General features: G+C 47.9%; 1 long non-coding RNA gene across 1 annotated transcript; it reads right to left on the reverse strand.

The window, feature by feature from the left end:
* Positions 1–1,461: 1,461 nt before the first annotated feature.
* Positions 1,462–4,138, reverse strand: LOC144141096 (uncharacterized). The gene is made up of 2 exons (XR_013316430.1): positions 3,759–4,138; positions 1,462–2,944 (listed from the first exon to the last, which is right to left on the reverse strand). It is a non-coding gene; the product is annotated as an uncharacterized LOC144141096 (long non-coding RNA).
* Positions 4,139–6,418: the final 2,280 nt, after the last annotated feature.

Here is a 6,418-nt window from a genome sequence, read left to right on the forward strand (position 1 = left end):
CATGTAACGCAATGAAGGACGCACTCTAAGGCTAGCGCGTATATTCACTGAAAAAGGAAAGTCCAGATGAGAAGAATATGTTTTTCAGCATAGTCCTTAAACCACCCTCTCCGCTACTTTCTTTCCATCAAACAGCGTAAAAAAAACGCATGTTTTTTGCCTACAGCACTGGTCGGCTGGAAAAAATATTTAGCATGTAACTGGAACTTCACGTCTGCTGCAATTATTTATTTTTTGTAACTCTCAGAGTTTTCAAAGTGATTCTCTTTTGCATATAGCAGGTAACCACATGAAATGCATTAGCCTTAATTTGAATGCCACAATTGCTTTCGAAATTATTGCCTCATTATCGGGAATGTCGAAGAGGGCGCAACGTCCGAGTCATCAGCTTAATGTTTCGCATTTATTTATTTATTTATTTATTTAGTACCCACAGCGCCTTGCGGCATTAGAGTGGGGGGGTGTACAAAAAGGCAGTCACAAGAAGTACTTATCAGCAAGCAAGAAAGCAAGTTATAAGAGAACGCATATATACATTTCAAATAGCTGAAGACATGCCACGAAAAAATTCTGCATCATTACAATAATTCAGAAAAAGGCACTCACAACTACTTTACACAAGCGGGAATCGATGGTTAAAAAAAAACGACAAAGCAATGGAAAGGGCACATAACATTTTCGATAGCCCTCAGTCACACCACGTGAAAAGACGGCATTGGTACGATAATTGATAAAACTGCGTTCGGCGGGGCTGAGAAAATGCAATTCATGTATTAAAAGAAGCAATTACAGAATAGTGAGCGGACAGGTGATTTGAGGAAACAGCAAAACCTGCGCTGTAGCAAACACATGACAATGTTAGTTTAGGCCTTCGAGTGACGTAACTGTGGACAGGAACGTGTTACTAGAATGGCGTACAAACACGGAAGAAGGTAATCTCTTTCGCATTTTCTCCTCTTTTCCTCCGTTTGGAATGGCTGAGCGTTTTCCTGCCTGAAATGATTTATCAGCTATCAGTCGGTGCGGCCGTTTCCAACTGTTTTGTTACGTGTTCCGAAAAGGTTCAGCGTTCGAAGGCGTGTCGTTGCAAACTATACATGATGCCGGGTTTACCGCCAGTAATTGATAAGGAAAGGAAATTGAGAAGGAAAGAATAACCATTTATTCGTTGCTTTACTCGTCTGAGTACATAATACAGCGTCCAAAGCGATGCATAAAAACCGCAATAAAATAAAAGCTAAAGTTACGCTTAATGTTGCCAAATCACAGCTCTCGTGGCAATGCCTAGGGGCCCACACTTTTTCGGCACTTTCGTATGTCACATGCAGTGAAATGTCTAGTCCGCACATTCACTTCGCGAGCCACGTCGTCTTGGAAACAAAGTAATAAAATATCCACTCAAACTACTTCAGCCAAAAACGTTTCGATGTGGATTAAATGCTTCAGTTGCGCCTCGCTGCATTCTGTTCTCCGTCATCGACGCAGCACAACATCAAACCTTCTGTGCAGGGCAGGATGGAAGCAGCCACAAACACATGATACTGCGTAGAACGCCTTCGGTCACTCCGGCCAGATATCTTCGGCAAACCGTCTAAGTTCTGAGCGGCGGTCATCTGATGGTGGCTCTCGATAATAGAAGACCGAGGGTGGTACAGCTCCCTCGGTAAAATATAAAGCCTCGAGAGACCTTGCCCGCGGGTGTAATGATGCTCCGAGCTCCACTTCACTGGGCTGTTCTTCACCTGGCGGTTTTATATCCGGCTCTCGGCTGCTTCCAGGCTTTTCAGGTTCTTCCGCTTGTTCTTCCTCCTCTTCCGCTTCCACTTTGGGCGGGCGCTTTTTCACGAACCTAGTACTACCACGTTTTCTTGTTCGGACCAAAGTAGGTTTTATGGGATATCTTTCAGAGGAAGGTGTTTCTGATTGCGCCTGTTCAAACTTCCTCTCTGCGGTCTCGAGTTCTTTTTCTGATTGAGTCCGGGCCGTGGGTGGCGGAGGCTTCCGCTTCTGCGGTGTAGCCGACCGGGCCTTGCCTGCGTGTTTCTCGTCCGCTGGCGACGACTGTAACCCTTCTACGGATGGTTCAGGCTTCTGTTCCTCCCAGGCTCCTTTACACTCATCGACTTGAAGTTTGCGTGCTCCCTGTGCTTCAGGGATCAGGTTCATCGGGAAGCTAGCGGATTGTGGAAACTTGAAGGTCGACCCGATCGAAGCATCAAACAGCTCAGTGGGCGTTAGAGGATAAATGTCTGGTTCGGACGCAGCCTGACGAGTGGCGGTGAGGAGATTCTTGAGCGAGAGCTCTTGGGATTGGCTTGCTTGTGTTTCGTGGGAAGAGTGCCTGCGAATCCGCCCTTCCATGGCATACGCCGTCAACGGGGAGGGTGCACCTTGGTTGCGCAGAAAGGCTTGGGAAGGTGGGCAAAACGGAACAAGGTTTACATTGGACAACTGGCGAGGTGAAATTCCCCTCATGGGGGCCTGAAATACATGCTGCGCTTGTCGGCGACTCGTCGGTTCCCAGTCAGGGGCTGGAGCAAAACTTCTTGGTGCCGACGGACCATGCAACAGCGGTCGTTGCATTGCGCTCCGGTCGGCGGGGAGTGGCATTCGTGTTGGTGGAAAAATGGGATTGTCAGCGTTCATGATGCGGTGCCGAATGGAAACGATGCTGAAGTAGTTGCTGATGTGTCAGCGGCCGTGTGAAGGTCGAGTTGTGCGGGTGAGCGTTTGCGTTGTCTGCGGAGCATTCCCCAGTTCTCTTCGCCAGGGATGTAACTTTACAAACTGCGAAGCGTGAAGTGGCTGTCCTTGCGGAAGTGCTTGCGAACTAGATATCGCTTCAAATGCCCAGGCTTGCTCTAAGCCACCGGACGAATGTTGAGGATAGGGACCATCCGGCAGAACTGGAGAGTCCACAGGCGAAGGCTGGAAATCTTAGTACCTGCAAGGTAGAAGTAAGTTCGCCCTTAGGAATGGTGCATCTTTATTGTTGCACAAATCTCTGAATAGTGGGTCCGTATAGCTTGATAATTGCGCAGGCGTAGCGCAGCAGGTGTAGCGATTAACAGTTTACACTGCCGACTACTAAAATAACGCCAGTGAACCAGCCATCGCGTACAAGTCCTTTTGTCAATACCACAGAAATGCTGCAACAGCGGCATACTCTACTAGGCGTAGTCTATTTCAAAGAACAAAAACTGAAGTAAGGTAGCACATTTGTCGGTTTTTTAAACGCTCCTGATAGTCAGCGCGAAGAGAATTATGGCTCAAAAGAGAATGCTATGTCGTGCCCACTGGTTTTGTCCCTGTTTTGGTTTGCGCTGGCCATCACGAACTGAATTCTGTAACTTGCGCCCTGACCTCCCGCGCGCCAGGACTTAGAATGCGGCTTTTGAATTGGAATATAAAACCAAGCAGTTCCTGTACTGCGCGTTTAACGCGCGGAGGCAACCTACATCTAGGCTCTGAGGCGTGTCATAATGGAGAGCTGGGGACCAAGTTAAACGCCTTTGGCTTCCTGCACGCCCGTTAGAATGTCGTAAAAGTTGCGTTCTTTCGTTTCGCGGTACTGGGCAAAACCTCTGCCGAGGATGCGGAGGAAACCTGCTACCTCGATTGCCTAATCACCCATTCTCAACACCTGCGGTCGAAAAGAACGCAAAACAATAGAATTCGACGAGGAAAGGATCACGCTGTAAGTATGCAAATAGGCTAACCCAAGCGATACAGTTGGTTGAACAAAACAATGAACTCACCAAGCTGACGACCCCGGAAGTGCTCAACTACATGGAGACTGTCATTCCAAGCTTTCAACTCGAGCAGCTGCGGCCGGAACAGACTTTGCCCACCGTTGCGTATAGTTGCTACAAACTGGCGAAACACAGCACATAAATGGCTAGTTCAATAATGCCTCGTCCTTAGTCCTTTTTGGTTGGACGCTATCAGCGCGTCTTACCCTCAATTGTTTGCGCTAACTCGCCTTTTTAGGCCGTCATATTTCTTCTATTCACTCATGCTAGCTCAACTGATCAAGCCGCAGTACTGGTTTCCGCATCATGTGATCCACCCGTCGTATATTCTTTTCGCGCTGTTCCCACAGAGTGAAAAAGCAACATTAGCAAAATTTATCTTGCATGAAATGCGCGTGAAGCATGATAATCGAGTAACATTGCGGCTTTTGTATTAGAAAAAACTGGGTTCTGAGGTATGAATCACGCTACGGGCCATTCACGAAATCAGAAACAAGCCTTGGCCTTTGCATCCTGACCATCCATCTGCGCAGTAGGGTTGTGCAATGGGGTATACCTTGTTCTAGTGTTTGTAAAGAAATGCGGGATGCATTGGTATTTTGACCTCACTTTTAAAACAAAGGCCTGTACTCTACCGCCAAGGGATTTTTGGCGACCGTTGGTGTCAACAGAAACTCCGTCGAACAAATAAAAGAAGTTACAGGCACCGCCAGGAATCGAACTTGGAACGAATAGAGAAACGGAGCGAAAGCCGGTGTCTTCGATATTGAGCTACGAGCCCAGTCGCAGATGATAAAGACACATGGTTCGTTCAGCGAGAATATCCGCGGGTTTATCCCAAGCATTTTCGTGGAAAGCCATATGACAGCGTCACGCGACATCTCGCGCCGGTGTGCGCTCCGCCCGCGGCACGTGTAGTGGCCTTGCGCGTGCCTTGCGCATGCGCTAGGAATAAGTAAAAATTAAAGGAAGCTCACCCCAACTCACGGATGTCGTCGCCGACATAGGCAGCAGACGCACAGGAGAAGCTATATAAGCTAGATGGTTTAACACCGGGTTTGAGCTTCCTTTAATTTGATAAAAAAAGAGTTTGCACTCATGTGCTTAACTAATACAACTCCACAGACCACTGTTCATGAAACATCGAATAAATTAAACTTAGCAAGTAATATCTCTTTGAACTAATAAGGGAGGAGTTAAGTGCATTTCACGGTTCCTTGGTTTCACTCTTCATAGAGCCACGTGTAGATTTGAAGTCACGTCGCATGGGTAATCGTGTTGGGTGTCCTTACAGGTTCGCTTTCCGACCACCTTCACAGGGTGAAGTGGCCCTCATTTTCTTATTGAGGAAGCATATTGTCACGAGAAGGCAAAAAACGTAGTGCCGCGTAGTGCCATGTTCACCTACCACCACCAACCCGGAAGGATCGGGCAGCTCTTATTCTTAAGCTGGCTTGAATGGTTATGGCCGCTTGTACAAACATCGATTTATCTTGCAAATAGGTCCCCTCTCCATCACGCATCGATTTCCTCAATTTTGTCTGACCGCTGCGTAACAACATGAACACGTGGGCGCACGTTCTCACATTAAAGAATGAGCGAAATACCAAAGTAAGGCTACAGATTCTTTGTGGTCGCATCCTAAATGCCCAAGCACTATTTCGAAAATATAACAGGAAGCAATTTTCACACGCGACCACTGCTGTCGTCATTGCTGCTGGCGGACATACTGGCTGGCGGACATGAGAGCACGTAGGAATGCTACGGAGCGGGAAAGGATAGTAGAGAGCAACAGGAGAGTAGCTGTTCTACGATTTTTTGCTCACGCGTTAGGGAAGGATTATACAGGTGGCGTTGGTTAAACCCACCACCAATTTGGGCTAGCTCCTTCCCCCGCGCTCTCACGACGGCACCACTCGTTGGAATGGTAATATCCGAGCTTTTCGTAGTCAGTCTTTTTTATATCAGCGAAGTGGCGCGCCGAAGCTGATATGAAAAGAGCGCGTGTGTTGGTGCCCCTAGTGCATACACCCACCGCAGGCACAAAGCCCGTTGGCTGTTTCAAACGAGGGAGCATTCCTGGATGACCTCTTATCAAAAGCGTAGTCGCCCATCTAATCATAAGCGGGCGCCTGCAACAAATACACATAAAGAAGACAGAAGAATTCCTTTCATTATATCACCACCGAGCCCAACGGCTGCGCACGCGCGAATCCCCAAGCAAACATTAAACAAGAAACCCTTCGAATGAAATATCACTGAGCTGAGGTAACGGAACGAAGGACGCACTATCAGACTACAGCGTATTTTCACTGAAAGAGGAGAGTCTAGATGGCAAGATTATTTTTGTCCGCATAGTCCATTAAACCATCCTCTCCACTACTTTTTTCCCAGCAAACAGCCTGGAAAAGCGCACGCTTTCTGCCTACACCACTGCTCGACAGGAAAAATATTTAGCATGTAACTGGAACTTCACGTCTGGTGCCATTGTTTATTTTTAAATGCAGAGCATTTCTTAGCCTCGCCTGTTACTGCGTCGGACGGTGTCAACAGTTTCGCGTCCGCAGCAGGTGCGCCTCTCCTTCCCTCCTCTCTCTCAACAGCAGCTGGCGCGCGCATGCGTCGTAGTCAGCCCGTTCGCTCTCCCGTACTGCTCTCCCTCTACT

This window comes from Haemaphysalis longicornis, unplaced genomic scaffold, assembly GCF_048455015.1.
Source record: "Haemaphysalis longicornis isolate Haplotype H1 unplaced genomic scaffold, Haemaphysalis longicornis Haplotype H1 scaffold_6, whole genome shotgun sequence".
Taxonomy (NCBI): Eukaryota; Metazoa; Arthropoda; class Arachnida; order Ixodida; family Ixodidae; genus Haemaphysalis; species Haemaphysalis longicornis.